At 34.9% G+C, this 23,484-nt stretch overlaps 1 protein-coding gene and 1 pseudogene across 1 annotated transcript in view; both read left to right on the top strand.

Annotated features, from left to right (window-relative positions):
* Positions 1 to 23,484, top strand: part of LOC118499946 (protein eyes shut homolog) — a 224,345-nt gene that overhangs the window by 17,738 nt on the left and 183,123 nt on the right. The gene's annotated exons all lie outside the window — the stretch shown is intronic.
* LOC114494053 lies at positions 15,004 to 16,671 on the top strand (annotated as a pseudogene).

Genomic DNA, 23,484 nt, shown 5'->3' with positions numbered 1-23,484 from the left:
GGACTGAGAAACACATTTTGTAAAATTATTTGATATAACATATTGTTCTGGTATTGTAAATGCATCTTAAAGTCTGAAGGATCAACATATTTTTTTCACAGCCTCTCTATTTTCCTTGCAGGCTATGGTGCTTAGCATTGTTTCACAATTTATGATTGAACCGCCAGTTAGACACCCCAGTGGAAAAGTTGAGTACACAGTTAGCTGTATGAGATAGTCTGCAATGAAAACACAAACTTGGGAGTCTTTAGATATACAACTGTAATACTGGGTAGAATAAAAAAGGAGTGAATGTAGATAGAATAGAGAAGGACCAAGGATGGATCGAGCCTGGGGATACTGCAATATTTAGGAGCCCAGGAGAGAAAAACGATTGAGCAAAAGAAATTGAAAAGAGTCGTTAGGGATACAGGAGGGAAAACAAAATAAGGATTATTAACCATTGAAGCTGGCAATGCGAATGTCATTGGTGACATTGTCAAGGAAGCAATTTTGCTGAGCTGATGGATACAAAGTCTATCTGAAGGAAATTTAAGAGAGAATGTAAGAAATTAAATCACTGAAAGTGATTATACACAATTTATTAAAGTAATTTTTTAAATGATGGAAATAAGAAATGGGCAGTATCCTGACAAAATAGTGAGATTAAAAGTAAAATTTTTGTTAATTTACATGCTTATTAAATGTCTCTCACTCCTGTGTGGGGAATGGACTGGAGAGTTTGAATAATAGAAGCAGAGGAACAGCTCAGGAGGCTTTGGAACAATGCTCACATAAACACGTTCAGGGAGCACATACTGTGTAATTGATTAATGGGAAAGCCGTTTAAGGATTAAAGTGTCCTTGAACTTCCTTTCAATCTCTAAATCTTATTTTGCCTGGCATATTTTCCAAAGAAAATTTAAATTTTGAACTCAGAAAATTCTGCTTGATTTTTGGCTAACTATTGTAGGCTTCTCATATTGAAAGAAAAGAGTTTTCTTCTTAACTACAAAAAGATTTATAGGGAAATTATAAAAACCCAGCTTATATGCTATGTCAAGAGGGATTTTTGCATTTGGTTTGGTGGTCTAGTAAGAACCCTCAGGTAAACTTGCTATGTAGTAATTAGAGGAGCCAGAATATCTCTCTAGATGTATGTAGTCAGTTCTAAATTGTGTTAGCCATCATTTCAGGCCAGATGTATCAGAGATTGGCATCTTGCTAACTTCTTCCTTGAAGGGTTGGAAAACTAATTTCTCATCATTTTACTAGAAAGCTATAGCCATTAAAATGCACGGTTGGTGGGAATGCAGACTGGTGCAGTCACTGTGGAAAACAGTATGGAATTTCCTCAGAAAACTAAAAATGGAACTGCCTTTTGACTTAGCAATTCCACTGCTGGAATTGTACCCTAAGAGCCCTGAAACACCAATCCAAAAGAACCTATGTGCTCCAATGTTTATAGCAGCACAAGTTTACAATAGCCAAGCACTGGAAGCAGCCTAAGTGCCCCTCAGCAAATGAGTGGATCAAGAAACTATGGTACATTTACACAATGAAATTCTACACAGCAGAGAGAAAGAAGAAGCTTATATCCTTCGGGAAAGCATGGATGGAACTGGAGAGCATTATGCTAAGTGAAATAAGCCAGGCAGTGAGGGACAAGTACCATATAATCTCACCTTTAGCTGGAACATAATCAACAAAAGAAAAAAGCAAACAAAATATAACCAGAGTCATTGAAATTAAGAACAATCTAACAATAGCCAGAGGGGAAGGGGAAGGGGACAGTGGGGAGAAGGGTTTTCAGGAACAACTATAAAGGACACATGGACGAAATCAAGGGGGAGGGTGGAAGCAAGGGAGGGAAGTGGGTTTGGAGGGGCTGGTGGGGAGGGGTGGGGAGAAAATACAGACAACTGTAATTGAGCAACAATAAAATAATTAAAACTGTAATTCATTTACATTTATTTTCCTTAATATAGATATATCTGAAACCATAACTTTATATATTGTATAGCAGATGATATTAATTGCTATATAAAAATTATGTAGAGAAATCATTATAGGAAGCAGATAAGGTTAGGAGTTGGGGAGGTAAATTTAATAGGGAAGTCAGAGAAGGCCATGGAAAAATTCATTTGGTTTAAGATTGAGATTCCAGTTATGTATTGTTACACACATACCTATGTATGTAGATAAACAGGTAGTGAGAGACACAGAGATATCAAGAACTGAAATTATACTTAATCACCTATGAAAATTAGAATGTTTGCCTAATAACAGATATTTATATTTTTGTATAAAATGACCATTAAGAGGTAAAGCAGCAAGAAGCTTTGATATTTTTAGGGGCTGTTAGAATCTCCATAATGTATACATAAGTTGTATAGGAAATAAACATCATCATCACATCACAAATGAAGTAGGAGAAACGCCCAATGATTTTAACTATAGTTGGCAGTGTATTAGTTTTCTGTCATTAGGAGACAAAACAGGTATTTTACAAAGACTAATCTACTTTTACAAATTTTGAAGATGCACAGATTCTGCACAATGCTTTTCATTTCCACACCTATGTGTAATGGTGTCCCTGTGCTTAGCAGAGATTCCATTTCCCTTTACTTCTTAATCATATGTTGTAACATTTATGTATAAGATGTACTATACTGGCAATAACACCAGAAAAGTTCTGATTTGTCTGAAAAGAACAGGAGGAGGAGCTGGGGAATAACATTCTAAAACAAAGCTAGAAGACAACCCTTCTCCAAAGAAAGGAAGTTCTTCCAATACTCCTAAATATTTCTTCTGGCAAATAACTCCATATTTCTAGACAACATATCTATACTTCTATTTCTTATACAGTTTTTATTCTGAACAATATCTAAGTATTTTTTCCTGTAGAAAATAAGGATTTAATTCTGTTATCACTATCTGTATTCATCAACACATACATACTTTTCCTCAATACTTCCTTCTAAAGTAGTTGTATCAAAACTTTTTATTATTCAAAATATGGCTATTGTTATTATTATAGGCACATAAATTTTTCCTTTCTTATTTTCTTATTCTTGCTCATTTTGATATGTACTTATGCCAAAGCTTTTATATTGTTGAAGAATATTTAGCTCATATTTTTAATTTCTAAAAGCTCTTTCTTCTTATCTAATATTTTGTAGTATATTCTGTAAATTTCATTGATAAAGCATTTTCTATAATATTCATAGGGTGTTTTGTATGTTTGATTCCTTGCATTTTCTTAATCTCCAAATTCTATTTCACTGTATGTGTTTTCTTTTTCCACATATCTCTGTATTTAGAAGTATTTCTGTAATCTCAAATAATTTTGGGTATCAGTTAATATTTAAGAAAGAACTACTAAAATGCTAACTGAAAACTCTGAGTGAGTGAGAATGCTTGACTGGTGATTTTGTTACTTTGTATAAATGAACATGAACACCAGCTTTTTCACTGGAGAAATGTGAAATGTCATCATTGGTGGTTTTCTTTTCAGGAAAGGGGCAGGGAAAGATGTTTGTTAAGATTTTGGTAAAACAGAATCGAAGATCTAGTTAGATAGTTCTGATTTTTAGAAACACCTAAAAAATACCTTAGAACGATATATACAATTAAACTTATTTTTTCCTACTGTGCTTTATATTATTGCTTCAAATTTCTTAAGACAAAGATGTATATACTTTATGAAACAAAGTAATTGTGTGTTACTGAACTTTGGGGGAATAAAGAAATAATTCAGTCTGTAGCACAGGGCATAGCAGTGTCAAACAAGGACCCTAATGGAGAGGTTGGCATAATTTAGCTGAAGAGTGAGGAGGGAATGTGCAAATTCCTCAATAATTCTTGATTAATGCCACTTTCAGACCACCTTTTTTTTCTCAATTTCTTGACACCTCCTCAAATCCGTGGTTCCCTCTTTCCTAACCTAAATTCCAAGATGTATTATAATTATCCCCTATTTTTCATTGTCCTACACTGCTCTCTTTCTGTGATTCTTACCTTAAAAGTCATAATCCTAACATTAATTCCAATTTCTCACATATTTTTTACTCACATAGGTTGCATAGGATGGGATAAAACACAAACATGCACACACATAAAACACAAAACACAAACACACTTGTTCATTCATATATGTTGGGTGTTCTTGCCTTGACTTCTTCACCACATACCTCTAGGAAGCTGATGTTGTCTGACAGTGCTACTATTCTCTAACCAGTTTTATTTCCCAATATGCTGAACTATTATTTCTAGCTCATCCTTCCTTCTTTTTTAAATATTTTATTTATTTATTTTTAGAGAGAAAGGAAGGGAGGGAGAAAGAGAGGGAGAGAAACATCAATGTGTGGTTGCCTCTCATGCACCCCCTCCTGGGGGCCTGGCCCGCAACCCAGGCATGTGCCCTGACTGGGAATCGAACCAGCGACCCTTTGGTTCACTGGATGGCACTCTATCCACTGCGCCATACCAGCTGGGGCTCGTTCTTCCTTCTTATGTTCCCACCAGTATTCCCTGTGCTGAAATTTCCATTTATATCTTTCTTATATTCCTGAGAAAATAAAAGTGATAAGAAGAGAGATACTTTTATTTTTTCACTTACAACTAATAATCCATATAGATCTGCATTTATGCATTGTGTCTTTCTGTATGTCTGTGCCCCTGCCCATGGTTAACCATTAAATGGTGAGCTGATTCTATCCTTTATTACATATTATTAAAGGATATCCATCCACAATTATTTTCTGCAACATAAAATTCTTCCTCAATACTATTTTACTATTACCAGCATTTAGGTATTAATATCCACTTGGGTCACATGGCATCTCATACAGGATTTACCCAAACCCTGTTCCACCAACAGTAGTTTCCACCTAAGTGAATGGCATCATTGCTCACACAGTTTCTCAGGCAAAATTCGTGGAATTATTCTTGACTTTTCACACATCACCATGAAGTTCGTCAGCAAATACTATTGGTTTCATCTTCAAAATATATTTTAGCTCAACCATTTCTGCATTTCTATCATGCTAGTCTAAGCCACCATCATCTTTTGTCCAAACTATAACATTTTAACTTGTCTTCTATTCTTGTCACATGAAAATATATTCCTTATCCAGACCCAGGAGTGCTCACTTTAAAATATTAAAAATATATATATATTTTATATTTTATATATATAAAACAGATCCCTTTGCTCTCAATCACAAAATCCTCCATGACTTCTCATGATGCTGTGAATGTAACACATCCTTCTTACTACAGCCTGTTGAATCCTCTGTAATTTGGTTTCTGGTACTTCTCTGATCTCCTTTCCTACTGCATTGTTCTCGGTTCCCCATTTGAACCTCTGCTGTCCCATTTGGGTGTAAATCACTTCCCTCAGATATAAGCATTTTCCTTTTTATTTCATCAGAGAATTTTCTCTCTTATTTCATCAGGCCTCAAATGTGAATTTCTCTTACAGGCCTATTCACTTTACATAAAAATAACACTGTGTTCTTCTTTCCACCTATTTTTTGGTCCTTCATAACAGTTATGGCTATGTAATTATTACATCATCACATTATTTATTTATTTTTATCTCTTCCAACTAGAATTGGATGTCTTCCAGGGAAGGATATTTCCTATCTTTTGTTTGATTTTTTATCCTAGTGTTTAGAAGGAGCCTAGGACATTAAAGGCATTTGCATATGTGTATGTGTTTATTTAAAGAGAAAACATTTACTTTTCAGGTGATTTGATTAATAAATAGTATTCAGTTATAATTATTTAACTTTTCACATGTTTATATACATAACTTTTTGATGATTATAGATCTTCATTAAATGTTTTATTACTTTCATTTTCTCCTCATAATGATATTAAAAAACATTTTTAAAAATTTCTGTACCAATGCAAAATAAAATTTTCATTTTTGTAATACTGATTAATTGATACTGTGCAAATCATTCAAATCTGGCTCTGTGAATCTGGCTCATGTGAATTAAAGGCATATATGCAAATACATAACACCAATTCTAAATTCAGGAGCAATATAATTTGATTTGATGTTACAAAGTGAAATAGTTCTATGCAATAAATTAAAAGTGACCTAAAATATAAAATTAGACCTTTTATATTACTCATTAACCCATACTAAATCTTTTTAAAAGAACACCAGTAGCAAATTAAGCATAGTGACCTTATCAATGGTGATTCTTTATATAATATATAACAATTGTGAAGCAGTTAGTATTTTATATCTTGCAAAATAAGATGCTAAAAATAATCATTGAGATGATGTACTGCCTATTAAAAGCCCATCAGTTATCAGATATTTATAGGTCATTATCCACTCTTATTTAGTTTTCTAGGGCAGTGATATTTATATGATATAAATGTATCCTTTTGCTATTTTACAGAGTAATTGGACCTACAGAAATGCTATAATTGCAATTGAAATACATTTTTATCCTAACATTGGATATACTTTATTATACAACTAAATACCAGAATGATATTCAATACCAGTGAATAACAAAAATAATAGTTATAGTACAATTCAAACTGAAGGGCACTAAAGTGGTTTTGATTCCTCTTCAATCACTCTTCTTTCATCTGGGGTCCTGACCAAGTGTAAGCACCCAAAAGACAAGCATGGATCAAATTATCAGGGTTATTTATGAAGGCCCATCACCTTCCAAAGTACAGAGTTTTCTGGTGAAGCCAGTTTGAAGAAGATGCATATAACCTGTGTCCTATGAAAGAACATTATAACACTAACAATCTCCTCATTAGAAACAGAGATTTGGGTACACAAGTTTTGGGTGTGAAAGGCAGAATCAAACTAAGACTTACTCATCTGGCTTCTTGTAAGATTTTGGGTCAACAACTGGTGAAGACCAGAAAGTACATGGAATGGGGCAAGCCTACAGGTGTATTTCTGAAAGCAAATACCTCTGTTACTCAGTTCACATCCTCTTCACCAGCCTCTGATTTCAGCTGCATTGGAGTGAGTAGTGCTGAGTGGTCGCAGATCACCCCATGACAGTTCCCCAAGTCAAATGCTTTCTGAGTCTTTTTGCTCCACATCCAGTCTTGCTCACACCATGGAGCCAGTTTAGTCCACATGCATTCACAGATCAAACTACGGGAAGCAGTGTCCTGAAATCCCCCTTCAAGCAATAGAAGATGGGAGGCAGTTTTTAAATATTCTAATCACTTCTCTTCAGGTAGATAATACTGCTTATATGTTATTTACTTCTTAAAAGGTCACTGTGCAATCAATGGGATTGTCTGCAACAGTAGTCTTATTTAGGTCTTCTACCAACTTTTAATCATACTCTGGTTTCATGTTCCACATTCCCTCTTTCTTACACTCCGAATCCCCTCCTGAATAAATTGGATCATCATAACTGCTTCTGATTTTAGCAGAATACCAAGTAAAATAGTAAAATTATGAGACTGGAGCAGAAGTCAAATGAAGTGGCCCAAAGCCCAGGCATGAAGCATATTTCTTATGTTTGGAAGCATAGAAATTCTTGCATCAGTATGTGAAACGTTGCTGTTTGACAATAAAATTTCCCTTAATTGGCTAGAAAGGGAAGAAAAGAGAATTCAATGTAAATACTTATACCAGTTATGCCCCTTATGGTAAGTGAATGTGGACTTACTTTCCCTATGGAAACTCAAGAACCAGTCATGAACCCACAGCCATCTAAAATGAAATGTGCTGCCTATAAGGGAGACAATACTTTTATTCTTGAAACTTAAGAATTCCCGTACTTGGTAAATGACTCTGGATGGCATCTGAAGAAAGTCAATGGTTTTCATTTTTAAAACAGTGCCTTCCCACATTGTCTATTTAACTGAAATGTGCTGTGGTCCTGTGTAATACAGCCAAGTGTAATGAAATGTTGAAGGTCTTTTAAAATGAAAATACTGAAGCACTACTAGAACAGTTAATTCTAGCTTTTAATCAGAGAAATAAATAGAAATTTAACACATTAGAAAGCAAAGCTCTTTGGAGATATTTGTGATTTGAAATGTGGACCTCAATGACTCCAAGGCACAGAGAAGAAAAATGGGTCTCCTGTGTTTTGAAAGAAATTTTTTTTCTGGTACTTTAATGGGTAATCGATCTTACTGTTCTATTTTAGTCGCTGTTCTCCCTCTCTGAGACATTCTTTTACCTTGTTTTCTTGTGTCAAGTATCTTTTTTCTCTAAGTCTTTTTTCATAACAGTTATCAGCATTATCTGACTAAAACACATATCTAATTATGTGAGGCAATTTTATCAAGTCACATTTTAGCAAGTGTAACTCTACAGTCTTCAAGTTCTAATAATTCTTTCAGATCCTTCACTGAGCTACAAAGTACCAACTTGTCTAGGTACTGCAAAAAGTGCAGAGAACAGGTTAGACTCCCTGACTTCCTGCTGTTTATGTTCTGGTGAGACCCTGAGAGAACTCAAGATTTCCTATATTTACTCATACAGTCTAATCTTGACAATGCTGGAACTATGAATTTCAGTTGAGACTTAACAGGCACGAATTAAAGAAAGATGAGATATTATTTTCTCATCTCTAAACACAGATGAGCCAAGTTCTTCTCTCCAGAGTCAGAGGACCCATAACACATAGTCTCTGCCTTCTTCACCCCTACCAGCTTCTGCACAGGTTTTGCTCAGAGATTTAGTGCTAGACCCATAATCTAAATAAGGCCATCCCCTCTGCCAGTTCCCCTTTACCTTCAGAAGATTTGGGTTTTGACTTTCTATGCCATGGCTTTCTAGCATTTAATTATTATGCACCTTGCTAAATGTGACCCACAAGCTGAATCTAGTTGTTTCAATGAGTAATAGGATTCACATAGATAAGGTATATAATAAAATTAAAGTAAGTCACAGTACTCTTCATTTTTGCTTCTTATGAAAATTTAAAAGACTTGGAAACACCGGGGATATATTTTTATTTTGAAAGCAATAGGTTGGCTCTGAGGAGTGACTGCTTGCTTAAGATGGGACATATACTCTCCATTTTACCTGAGTTGCCAGGTATTATTCGTGCTATTTATCTGACAACTACAAACTTTTGTTTGCCATCACCAAATTTTCAGAAAACCATAAAAACAAGATTCCTCATTCTCAACTCCTCCACCCCCTTCATTTGCTGTCCCAGTCCAGAATTCTCTCTGCCCCCACATGAAAATTTTCCCATTCACCTTTCAGTCTGCTACTCATTTATTGGCTAATAAATCATCACTTGTCTTTTGTACTCTTTATCATCACTTGACTTGCTTATCCTTTAGTGGCATAATGGAAAGTTCCTTTCTGTCTTTAAATGGTTGCAATTTGAATTTCCTAAGGAAAATTTTTGTTTAGGAAAATGTTAACACTCGTAGGAACTCAAGGAAGTTCCTCAAGGAGGTATAAAACAAGGCAAAGATGTATTTGCCACATTTGCTCGGAGCTCTGGAGGTGCCAATCTGCACTGTGGCATTGTGTTTGCGTTTGCTTTCCAAACAAATCTTGGCTCTCAGAGAGTGGATGTAGTTGTACCTTTATTTATCAGCTCACACGGTTCTTTTATATTTTTGCTTTCTCTGTGGAAGGAGAGTAGGGGAAACATTTTCTTCTCTGTGATGTATTTTATTTTGTCTAAGGAGTTATAGGAGCATAGTATTTGAAAGATTGCTTTATCTTTGGGAAAATATGGCTTTCTATTTATATGTAATAAAAAGGTAGCAAACAAGCAGTTTACATTCAGTTTAATTTTATGTGTTTTTCCATAGTTAGTAATATACATGTATGTTTCAAATAAGTAATAATGAATTATCACAGTGCAAATAAGAAAAATACAATTATACATGAGTACAGAGATGTTTTTGTTTATGCATCAATGTATTTCAAGAGTTCAAAATAATGCTTGACATATTAAAAAATGAAATAAGTATTTAAGAAATGAATGGTAACATCAGAACAGTGATAACTTTTAAAAAACATAAAAAATACTAAACTAAGATAAAAATGATACTACCTGAACATTTTATTTTTAATTTTTATTGTTGTTCAAGTACAGTTGTCTCTATTTTTCCCCCACAACTCTTCCCCACCCATTTTAAAAGAGGCAATTATTCAAATACAGGAAAATACACCATTTTATCTTTATATATAATGTGAGTATTGAAACAGCCTATGGTATCAGAGCTCTTTCTAAAATGTTCACAGGACTTTAATTACTACAGGGTTCTATTAAATAAATGAAATCAAAATTAATGATGCTTTCAGTGAAGCTTGTCTAATGATGTCAGTCGTCTAATAAAAGTGCATTGTGTGACAAATGTTAATTGGAGATAAGACTATGAAATATACACAAATAATTATAAACCACTTAGTCTCAATGTATGTTATCAATAGTAGAATCTAATTTTTATATGATTTGCGAACAAAAATTAGGAATTTTCTGGAAACTCAAAGGAAGTTAAAGTGTCACTATGACAGAAAATACAGTGATGAAAACTGCTCCTGTTTAGTACATGAATGTTTGACTGCTTACTATAATAATGAAAGTAGTCCCTAAGGAAGAGCTTCTGCCTTCAAAGATAAAAAACAAACAAACAAACAAACAAAAAACAAAAACAACTATGGATACAGACATTTATAAAGAACTTAATAGAGCACTGTTAAGAGAAGGGAGAAAAACCTTTAGATTTCATTGATAATTGAATATTGATGTTGATTCTGAAAGCTGAACAGAATTTTGGTATATAGGTCATGAGCCAATGTGAATGCTATTAATGTTAATTCAGTTCCACAGAATGAATGAAAATGGATGAAAATTTGCATAAAAGCTCTTTGACTTGAAAAGAAGGGGTACATAATAGGCAAACAGATTTTAAGTTAATATAGAATGTTCTAGCATACACTCTTGTTTATAAATTTATTTATGGTGTTTCATGTGATTTTTAAAAAGTAGCTCTTTTACTACTGCCAACAACCATGTGTGGGAGACATACTTAAACTCAATGTTTGCTAATAAAAAATAAGCTGTTTTTCCCTGGCTGGCGTAGCTCAGTGGATTGAGTGTGGGCTACAAACCAAAGTGTCGCAGGTTTGATTCCCAGTCAGGGCACATGCTTGGGTTGCAGGCCACAGCTCCCAGCAACCGTACATTGATGTTTCTCTCTCTCTCCCTCCCTTCCCTCTCTAAAAATAAATAAGTAAAATTTTTTAAAAAGTGGAAAGCTTTAAAAAAAAAGCTGTTTTGATAAGCAAAAATTTAAGCAATGACTCCCCATAAACCTTGCCCTAGCATAATCTCTTCCCTTTTTAATTTGACTGAACCGTTAATATGATACCACTTCCATGCTTATGCTTATTTATAGGGAGTAAAGGAGATTATCTCGATGCACCTAATTTGGTTATATGAGCAATGTAAGAGCAGACAATTTTCCGTATCTGGTGAGCAGAATGAGAAGTCCAAGAGATTCAAAGTGAGGAAAGGATTTGAACTGTTCTTGATGTCATTGAGGATTGAGGGGACTGTATTAGAAGGCATGGATTTTACTTTCTAAAGAGTGGCTGTGACTGATACCCAGCAGGAGAATGAGGATATCAGACCTACAGAGAAAGGAACTAGATAGATTCTACCAACAACCTGAATGAATGCAGAAATCAATTTCTCCCCAGAGTTTCCAGATAAAAACCCAGTTGGATAAATACTGGATTTCGGTCTTTTGAGACCCTGTAGTTCATCCTACCCATCCTACCCATGTCTTACAGGACTGTGAGCTAATACATGGGTGCTGTTTTAAGCTGCTAAATTTGTGGCAATTTTATATGCAGCAATAACAAACTAATGTGTCTATTGAAGGATAAATTACTCTATAGATATATCTAAAAATGTGGCAAATGTAGGACTAGAGCTGAAAACATTTCTGGCTTCAAATATCTCTAACTACTTCTGTCCTCAACTGTACCCACAGCATGAAACAAAACTATTAGGGGCAAGAAAGAGGCAACAAAGAAAATGCATGTGGGTCAGAATTATATATTCTTTCCTTGAGTTATAAACAACATGTTATCAAAAGTTTTTCAGTTGACATTTAGGAAAACCAAGTTCTAATCCTGTCATATAATCATTAGCTTTATTCTTTCACTATGCCTGATTTTCATCTTAATTAAAAAGCAATTCCTTTCAGCTCCAAATTCTATTAATTCTCTTATTTGTTAACTTGTCTTCAAACAACACAACCTTGATGTATAGGAACTGTATTGAATTATTTTTAGTTATTCTAAGAGTATTTACCATACAGCTGACTATGAACACATATCTCATCATTATAGGTCTGTGGTAGCTTTTTTAAAACTACCCTAACAGTTCTTCATTAGTAACTGTGAAGTGGAAAACGGACCTCCTGAATTTTAACATTTATTCCCATATCAGTCACTGTAATCTTTGAAGCTAACTTTTCTCCAAGAAACTCATGAAAAAAAAGTCTTGAGTTCTTTGGATAAAATCCATGTTACCATCCACAAACTCCATAGTGAGTTACTAAAGCTAAATATTGTGTGACCACATAGGGAGCTTTTTTTAGGGTGCAATTGAATTATGATAACTGTATTTACAAGTATATTGCATACTTTAGTTAACAGTTGATTGTTACTGCCTGTATAATAAGGAAGATTATGGTAGAAAATACTCTTTAAATGAAAGAGTTACTTGTTTTAAAATTTCAATGTGGCTTTTCCTTCTTATTGATTTATCCTCCTGTCACATAGGCTCCTCATAGTATTTCTGCTTCATCATTTCTTTCCAATGTTCTCAACAGCAGTAGCATAATACTTGGTAAATATGTGCTATTTGTTCACTCCATTTCCTCTGACTGTAGTAACCCTGATAAAGCCCACTTTTATTTATTTCAGTAGGAGTATATAGTATAACCAATTGTGTGTTTTTAAGGATTTCAGAGATTTAAAAATAATAGTGTTTTTAAAAATTATAAATATAAAAACATAAGAGTAAATTTGAACATTTGGAAAGCAGGCTGGTATTTTATTGGCTAAACGAATGCTAATACATCACTCTTTTACATGTTTTTAAAATGTACTGTTACCCAAGCTTATTATGGAAATGACATGCACCTTCTGAATATGTTCTACCTGATGTGGAGGACCATTGCATTTTAATGGTAAATTAAAATAATTTTAATAGTGTAGAGAGAGTGTTTTAAAAACTTATCGTTACGTCCATCACTACTATTTGCAAATCTGCCAGCAATAAAAGGATATTCAAACTTCATAACTCAAGGTATTTAATGATTACCTACTGGACTGATAGAGAAATTTCTCACCTGATAAATAACATGGCATAAATCGCCTAGGTACAGTCTGTGAGCTTTCATCTTCCATTGGAACATTAAATATCGGTTATTGCCATAGGAAGAGTTTTACACTAGATGGACTCACACTCTGATCCACAGTGACAACCTCTAAATTTATCATCCTCTCCTTCGCTTGTTCTGTGTACTATTACCCAGGTCATGCTATTTACACCAGCTGTATTCTCTTGTTCAGAGCAACTAAGACATTTATCCTCCAGCTCATACACCTGATCTCCTGTACTCCCTCCCCGCATTCTCATTGGAAAAAGGCTATTTGTCATAATTTTGTCTCCTGTGTCTGTTGATTGTTTGAAAACATCAACCCATCATTATAAATCTCTCTCTTCAATCTCCTAGCAGTAAACTGAAAAGACTTCCCCAGAAGTGCTTCTTGCTTTCACAAGCTTTATTATAAAAGCGATTTTAACTCCTCATATGCATTTTTCAAACCTCTGGGTCATTGCTATTTACCTGCTTCACAATTCAAGAGAAACTGCTAACATGTATAAAAACACTAGGTCTTTGAATGATCAAAGTATAACTTTAGTCACTAAAGTTATTTAAAAATCACTATATAAGCCTTCTTAAGTTTATGAAGAAGTTAAAAAGAAATTCAGGGAAGTTATCTAGGAAATCACCATCATTATTAAATGGAAATGATCAGAATCAAAATCATTTTTATATACTTTAAGAAGAAATTAACAGGCCAGGCATTTGTACCAGGTACTGGGACAGCAGACATGAAGTTTTAATGAACTCAGAGTGTGGCAAATGTGTAATCAGCCTCAATGTGGTAACTGTACAGACATATATACTGACAAAGGAAGGAGCCATACATCTTAATGTATCAGAATATTACCAAAAGGTAATATGCATATGAGGGCAGAGTCTAGTAAAAATACACTTTCACAATTGCAGTAGAAAGGAAAAGGGAAACTAAGGTACTTTAGGTAAGGCATTTCCAGTTAGTGAGAAGGTATATGATTACAGTTCTGTTCTGCAAGTGATTTACAGTGAAGCTAAGGAGGTAGAAAAGATTTAAAGAATATTATACTAAGATAAGAATTTTTTCATAAAGAAAAGGAAAAATCTTTTAAATTTATAAGGAAAAACATGTAAAATATTTGTATCTTAGAAAACAAGTTCCAAAATAAACTGGAAAAATGTGGTAGAAGTTAGTGTTGATACCAAAAGGTTTGCTGAAATAAGGTCTTTTAAAAACACAGCTGAGACATAGTGATGCTCTGAGCTAAGGCAGTTCTTAAGGAAATAGAGAAGAAATGGATATTGAAGATATTGTTGAAAAGTTGGATATAGAATGAAAGAATTCATTAATAATCCAGACTTTTCTAATTTGAGGTCCTGAATAGAATAGAAAAGATGAAGACATGAAATATAAGTAAATCTGCAGTAACTATTAAAAGGAAGTATTTTCTTATCATTATATTTGTATAAGTATAGTAATTATATCTGTGAATATATTTGTATCTAAATCAATATTTTTCCTTGAGCTGGAGAAATTTTTCCAGTTTTATTGAGATATAATTGACAATAATATTATACAAGCAGTGACTTACAGCTATTGTAAAATGATTACCAAAATAAATTTACTTCTATCCCAGTCTCCATCTGGACTTTACCATGCTGGGTCTTGTGGGTGGCGTGGCTGCGGTCTTGGCCTCTGGTGCCATGCAGGGACTCAGCCCTTGAGTGCCATTATCCCCAAGCTCAGCTCTTAATACAGGCCACCCTGTCAGTGCTCCAGCCTGCCAGAGACTATGCCACCCAAACATGTCCTTTGCCAAAGGCAGGCACCACCACTGGGGGCACAGTGGCTGTCATCAGTGCAGTGGTGGATGTCCAGTTTGATGGGGGACTAACACTCATTCTAAATGCCCTAGAGGTGCAAGACAGGGAGACTAGGCTGGTTTCAGAGGTGGCCTAGCATTTGAATTACTTACTTACAAGTAAGTAACCACTGCAGTTGATGGTATGGAAGACTTGTAACAGGCCAGAAAGTCCTGGATTCTGGTGCTCCAGTCAAAATTCCCATTAGTCCTAAGACATTGTGCAGAATTATGAATATCACTGGAGAGCATAATATGAGAGGGGCCCCATCAAAACAAAACAATTTGCCCCTATCCATGCTGAGGCTCCTGAATTCAGGCAGATGGGTGTTGAGCAGGATATTTTCGTTACTGGTATAAAGGTTGTGGATCTCCTGGCTCTCTACCCCAAGGGTGGCAAAGTTCAGCTCTTTGGTGGTGCAGGCATTGGCAAGACTGTACTGATCATGGAGATAGTCATTAATGTTGCCAAAGCCCATGGTGGTTATTTTGTGTTTGCCAGTGTTGGTGAGAGAACCCATGAGAACAATGACTTATATCATGAAATGACTGAATCTGTTGTTATCAACTTAAAAGTTGCTTCCTCCAAGGTGGCACTGGTATACAGTGAAATGAATGAACATCCTGGTTCTCCTGCAGTAGCTCTGACTGGACTGACTGTGTCTGAATACTTCAGAGACCGAGAAGGTCAAGACATCTACTGCTGTTTACCAATACCATCTTCCATTTCACCCAGGCTGGCTCAGAGGTATCTGCTTTTTTGGGGAAGTATTCCTTCTGCTATCCTGGGCACTGGTGAGGCTACCATGCAGGAAAGGATCATCACCACCAAAAAGGAATCTATAAGGCCATCTTTACAGGCCATCTGTGTGCCTGCTGATGACTTGACTGACCCTATGCCTGCCACTACCTCTGCCCATTTGGATGCTATGACTGTGTTGTCCCGAGCTATTGCTGAACTGGGCACCAACCTAATTGGGGATCCTCTAGACTCCCCCTATTGCATCATGTATCCCACACTTTTGGTAGTGAGCATTATGATGTTGTCCATGGGGTGCAAAAGATCCTACAGGACTACAAATCCCTTCAGGACATTATTGTCACCCTGGGTATGAAGGGACTTTCTGAGGAGGACAAGTTGACCGTGTACCGTACACAGAAAATACAGCATTTCCTGCGATCCAGGTTGCTGAGGTCATCACAGGCCACCTGGGAGAGCTGATACCCCTGAAGGAGACCATCAAAGAATTCCAGCAGATTTTGACAGGTGAATACGACCATCTTCTAGAACAGACCTCCTATGTGGTGGGACTATTGAAGAATCTGTGGCAAAAGCTGATAAGCTGGCTGAAGAGCATTTGTGAGGGGATCCTAGCACGTTTTTCTCCTAGCTGTCCCCTTCCCCAGTCCAAAATTTCAGTTATCTGTGTAAGCCACATGAAAGACATGATTGAAGGCATTGTGTTTTATCTGAAGAGTATTTCAGGTTTCCAATAAAATGTACACCCCTCAAAAAATTTACTTAATATCCATCATCTTGTATAGTTTCAAAAAATGTTTCTATTCTTGAGATAAGAACTTTTACGTTTGACTTCCTTAACAACTTTCAAGTATACCATACAATAGTGTTAACTATAGTCATTGACAGTCATTGTATTGTACATTACATTATACCCCAGTACTTATTTATTTTATAGTTGAAAGTGTGTACATTTTGACCACTTTCAATTCTTCTACCCTCCACTCCTTCTCTGGTACCAACAAATCTAACCTCTTTTTCTGAGTTTCTGTTATGTTCTTTTTTAAAGATTTTACATACAAGTGAGATCATACAGTATTTGTCTTTGTCTGTCTGACTTACTTCACTTAGCTAAATTCACTACTAAACTGTAACCCCAGCCTGGCTGCTCCTGCATCCCGTTCTGTGATTAACACATCCTCACTTTCCCTACACCTGCTGAGAAATGAACAGTGCTTAATTCTAAGAACAACCTGAACTTTAAATAATTTTTACCAGTCTCTGATCTTCCTGTAGAATGCTTATCTTTTAGCTATTCTTTCATATCACAATGCTTTAATTAAAGGCTTGTGATAATGTCTATTCTTTTCCTTTTCACAAAGCTCATGATTGGTAGCACAAGTTTTGATTTTCATTACCAGTCAGAATGAAGAAATGAGGATTCTATTATGCACCCTTGGTAGCAGGTAGCCATTGAAAGTCTTTGAGCCAAGGAATAGCAATACAGGAACTGCCTCTGTAAGATGATTGATTTAAAAATTCTGTGAAGTATAAGTTGAGGAAAAACAAATAACAGTTTCTTAGATGATTTTGAATATAAAGTAAATGGGGACCTGATTTTGATGTGTGGCAGTGGAAATAGAAAGCATGGGATCATTACCTAATGAAGCAGACATATGAAAGTTTTACAAATTGAATGTACCTCTCCAGTTTTGTGCTTTGGATAATTTATATAGAGAAGAAATTTTAAAAGTGTGGCAAAAAATTTGTTTGTCATTCTTTTTTGAGCCAAGAGAGTGGGATATTACTAAGAAAGAAGTAATGGAAGTGAATTTTATTTTAAACTTGAAAGAAATAAAATTATGTGGAGACTTCAAGTAATTCATTCAAAATGAGGTTATGAGGCTTTGAAAGAAGAAAAGATTGCAGGTGAATATTTGCAAATTACCTGTATAAAAAGCATGAGGGGTTAGGATACTTCTGAAGAGGGGAGGAAGAATGAAAAAAAAAAAAAAAAGGAACAAATGAGGAAAGGACTAAGAGTAGGCAGAAATGAGAGAAAGAGATAAATTTGTCTGTTGAAAGAAACAAATAAAATCAACTACATTCAAGTAAATCTAAGGTCCTATCAGTTCTAGACTCATCATTATTTTATGCATCATAAAAGGGAAGAAAACTTCCAAGGCCAATATGTGCATCTTAGAATCAAATAAATGCAGTATACTTATAATACAAAAGTGACATAAGTCGAGTTATGAATAGATTGTGATTATAAAGAATTTACTAGGTGTTTTTTAGAGAACAATTCACAATGTTAAGTTCCAAAAGGTGCGCATCTGTGTATGGCTGGTTAGTAGATGGCCATAATGGCTGTCATGGCAGTCACTGAAAAATCATGTGAGGTGAAAGAGGCTAAAACTTTCATGTGAAATTCCCCCAAATAATGGCTAGAACCATGTAAGAAAGTTTGGAGAAGATGGTATACCTGAATGAGTAAATTTCCAAAGGGAAATAATGTTAAATAGTTGCATTAGAATAAATGTCTGAAAGTAGGACACAAACTCTGCTAGCCCCTTTCTACTGTTTGAGTCTGTTCAAATGAAAGAGAGCAGCTTTCTATGGTGAGTTGTTCCAAATGTCTTGGTGTCATCAGGAGGAAGTTAATCATACTCAAAAGGTTTCAGTTAGTATTAGCAGCTGAGAGAAATGTCAGCCCAAGGAAAAGTTTAAATTTGCAAAAAAGATGGTTCACGTGGGTAGGGAACAGATTTACTTGCTCTGAAATGGCTTGCAATCTAATAATACCACAAAACGTTTTTCTAGGAATTCTCTCTTCTAATTGGTATTATTTGAAAATATTTTGAGAAATGTTTCACTCCTGGGTATTAATCTTTGAACTTACAGGTCTATTCAATGGCAACAACAACATGAAACCTCTAAAATGCATTGATTTATTCTTATTCATTTTTCATATTGCTGGATTACTAAGATACTATTTTAAGAAAAAAATATAGAAACAATCATTATAATATGCACAAAATTACCATACACTAGTCTACGATGTTCTCATGGTATGTGGAGACCAAGGGGCACCAGTATAATCAGTAATGACCTTGTTAAGAAAACTTCAGTTTAGAAGAAAAAGAAAATAATGGCATGTCAGGTCAAGTTCTTGCATTTATTTTCCCTGAGACTTCTCTGTCCCAGACCAGGAAAATCTGACATGGCCTTTAGGTAAATAGTATGCTCCTCACAAATTTGTTGATCTTTATGAAGGTTAGCTCAGTGTTAATTGTAAAACAAACACTGTTAGCATTAATGACTATGTGTTAGCTCTATTGGTAGAGAGTAATAGATGTAAATTTTAATGATGCTTGATGCCAAACATTGTTAAACGCTGACTTCTTGAAAATTGCCTCATAAATCCCTAGGGTTTATGGAGAATTATTATTATATTGTTGGCAATTTCTACCATTTCCTTAATTTCTAGAACTTTAATGAAGGTTTAAAAGAATAATTGGGTTTAAGAGGTTAATGCTGATCTTTTCTTTTAATGTGTTTAACAATGAGGTGTTGCCATATGTTTAAGAGCTAACTCTTCTAGGGAAAAATCAAACTCCTAATTCACATTGTTTTGGGTTCTAATGTATACTTATGACTACTATGGATGATTTCAAGATACTGAAAATGTGATGTCAACTGGCTCACAAAACTAAATCTTTTACAGTTGACTCTTATGAGTGGATGTCAACGGGACCTGACATATCATCGCACATTTATGTATCAAATACATAACAAGCAACATTGTTTAAGAAAAAGAATCCTGGATTTTTCAGTAAAAGGTAGAGAAACTGGTCTTATCTTTACATTCCACTAGTCTTTCAAGATCTGATGAGCAAAAATTAATTACATTATTTTCTTCTGCTTTTCAGTATGTACAATATTTCCCAGTAGATATGAATATCCACAAGAATGATGGTAGGAAGATAGATAGTAGCTGCTGTTATATTTATTACAAAAAGGATGAAAAATTTTCAAGTTAAGTAATATGATAAATATTAATAGAGTAATAGAGATTAACCTTTAAAATTTACTTTATCTTACCATATTCATTTTAATTACAATATTTGCATGTTCCAGAAGGTAAAATTAAGTAAGTTGTTCATAGAATTTTTAAACATGAACACATGGCAAAATGCTCTTCTGCCCCTTGTGGAGTCAGTCATTCAATGGGTCAGTTTATTCTTTTTTCATAGGCCTACATCATGTACTATCAATCAGGGAAGAGGATCTTATTCTTTATATGTGTAAGGTACAGCTACATAAAATATATCAATGGCATTAAAATTTTGTGGTGAAGGCTGATTAGGAGAAAACCTGCCAAAAGGTTTACAGGAAATGTTTACAGAAAATGTTTTTTTAAGTTGAAATGTACTGGTTTATATCAATGCTGTCCAATAGAATTTTCTGTGATGATGGCTGTGTTCTGGTGTGTGCTGTACATTACATTAGCGATTAGCTACATCTGGCTATTGAGCAGTTGAAATGTGACTAGTATGACTTTAGAACTGAGTTTTAAATTACATTTACTTTTAATTAAATTTAAATAGCTACATATCCTATCGCTATAGTTTTGGACAGCACACCCCTATCCAGTGGAAAAAAAATGATTCAAAGACAAATAATGCCAATCATGAAACACAAATCATTTAAGCAATTATTTAACTAGTTTTCTTCTTACACTACAATATTTTATAACAGTTGTCATATGATTCTGTAATATATGGACTGACTTTCATTTTTCAAAAGACAATAAGATCCTATTTAATTCACAACAAATTAATCACAAATTTGAGAGCTATTCTTTAGGTAGGAAATCTCCTGCCATTTTCCCATTGGAAATTAAAAATATTCTGAATATGAAGAAGTCTGTAATGACCTCCTCTAATCAAGTTGTTCTTGTGCGTGAACCAACCCATTGATTCAAATGCAGAGAAGGAGAAATTCTAAATTCCAGATTTTTCTCCTTATTTTCACAACACCTTCACTTAAATTACAAAACACTCAGAAATCAAAGACTGCAAGTTACATTTGTATGTTTCAATTTGTAATTGTTCATCTGATTGCACATGGTCTAAGATTACGACCAATAATATTAATATTTCTTACCCAATTCTACTAATAGCATCCTATAACAAACAATGTGTAACTATTTTTCAGCACCATGATAATTAATCTTATAAAATCACTATGTAAAATAGATAATATGACTGAGTTACAGATGAAGTGTAGCAAAATTAAGGTCATATGTACTAGTAAGTAGCAGAAATAATATTGAATCAGGTTCACTTGATACAGTATTTGTGTTCAAAAGCATAACTATATAGTGGTATTCTTCATGCAAGTAAAATTAAAGTAAGTTATTTAGTGAGGGGGACCCTGTCCCACAGTGTCCCCCAGCATCATGGACGAAATAAGACTGCCAAGACATGATCTGCTTGGGGAGAAAAGTCTAGCTAATCTCTCAGAGGAAAAGAGCCTCAAGCACCTCTTTCCCTGGGCTTTTATTGGGTATAGGTTGCATAGGAATACAGAGTGTATAGGTAAAGCTCATCAATCAGTGTCAGGCAGTGATGATCAAGGAAGGGAGATATGGTTAATAGATAACATTCAAAGAATTAGAAGGGTTTATTCTAGTCAGGGTCTGCTAGACAGAGTGATGCCAAAGGGCCATGAAACTTTGGGAAACAAATTCGTTTTATGCTTGGACCTAAACATTTAGTATATATTAACTTGAGGGCATTCTTAGCAAAGCAGGTTTCATGGGATTTAATGCATTCTTTTTGATGCCTGATTGGCCCCAGGAACCACCTGGATTAGTATAAGACTGTGCCCCCCTTATCTGACATTCTTTCAGGCTTGTGTCAGGCCAGGAGAACAAAGTAGCCAAGACAGTAGGAGACTTCCTGTAGTGGAATGAAGATTCAGGCAGTAACAAAGCTGAGGGGTGAAGGTCCATCTCCCCTTTTTTATAGCCCCCTAAGTCCTTCCCTGGTGGTCCCTTTGTGACTGTGACTGTCTTAGGTTGTTCCTCCCTTGAGGAATCTTACCCATCATTGGCTAACCACTCATCTGCCTGGGCCAAGCAGGGGAATATGAGAGAGGGGATAGGTTTTTGTCTCCTTAGCAGCTTTTGTCCCTAAGGCCTTTCTACTCAGACTTAGCTGTGTGAGGCTACAGCTTCTGAAACCAGGCAGGGAAGTTCCCAACTATTTAGAATGATCTTGATATGGGAGTATATATAAGGTAAGTGTGAGTGCAGAAAAATATTAGCCACATAGTCTAAACTCCTAAATATTGTGAATCAAATCCTCTAAGAGAAAAATTATTTTGAATAAATTACTTATTACCAGTAATTTTTAAATACTAGTATATGTACACTGTAAAAATTTTTATTTAATCTTTATGGTAGTTTTTTTCCATTACCATTTAGTCCCATTATACTCCCCATACCCCAGCAATCACCACACTGCTGTCCATGTCCAGGAGTCCTTTTTCCTTTTTGTTCAACTCCTACAACTGCTAACCTCCCCTACAACTGGCTGTCAACTGCTGTCAGTCTGTGAGTCTGTCTCTGTTTTGCTTGTTAGTTCCATTTTTTATTTACATTCCATGTGTGAATGAAATATGGTATTTGTCTTTCTTTAACTGTCTTATTTCACTTAGCATAATGTTCTCCAGGTCCATCCATACTGTCATAAAGGGTAAAATTTTCTTCTTTTGTATGAACAAGTAGAATTCCATTGTGTGAATATATTCCATAGTTGTTTTGCCCACTCATGTATTCATGGACGCTCAGGCTGCTTCCATATCTTGGTGATTATAAGTATGTTGCAATGAACAAAGGAGTGCTTATGTTCTTTTGAATTAGTGTTTTGGGTTCCTTTGGATATATTCCCACAAATGGGATTGCTGGGTCAAAAGGCAGATCCATTTTTAATTTTTTGAGGTATCTCCATACTGTTTTCCACAGTGGCTACACCAATCTACATCCCCACCAACAGTGCAAGAGGGTTCCCCTTTGTCCACATGCTTGCCAGAACTTGGTGTTTGTTGATTTATTGATGATAACCATTCTGACAGGTGTGAGATGGTATCTCATTGTGCTTTTAATTTTCATTTCTCTGATAAGTAATGACATTGAGCATCTTTTCGTATGTCAATTGGCCATCCATATGTCTTCTTTGGAGAAGTGTCTATTCATGTCCTTTGCCCATTTGTTTTTAAATGGGTTATTATTTTTTTTTTGGTGTTGAGTTTTGTAAGTACTTTATAAATTTTTAATATTAACTCCTTATCAGCTAATACTTTCTCCCATTCTATGAGTTGTCTTTTTATTTTATTGATGACTTCCTTTGCTATGCAAAAACTTTTTATTTGATGTAATTCCATTTGTTTATTTTTTCTTTTGTTTCCTTTGCCTTGGGAGATATATCCAATAAAAGATTTCTACAAGCAATGTCTGAGACTTTGCTG

Source organism: Phyllostomus discolor, chromosome 4 (genome assembly GCF_004126475.2).
Source record: "Phyllostomus discolor isolate MPI-MPIP mPhyDis1 chromosome 4, mPhyDis1.pri.v3, whole genome shotgun sequence".
Lineage (NCBI taxonomy): Eukaryota > Metazoa > Chordata > Mammalia > Chiroptera > Phyllostomidae > Phyllostomus > Phyllostomus discolor.
Note: the sequence above shows the minus strand (reverse complement) of the source record. Positions and strands in the feature narration are given on the sequence as shown.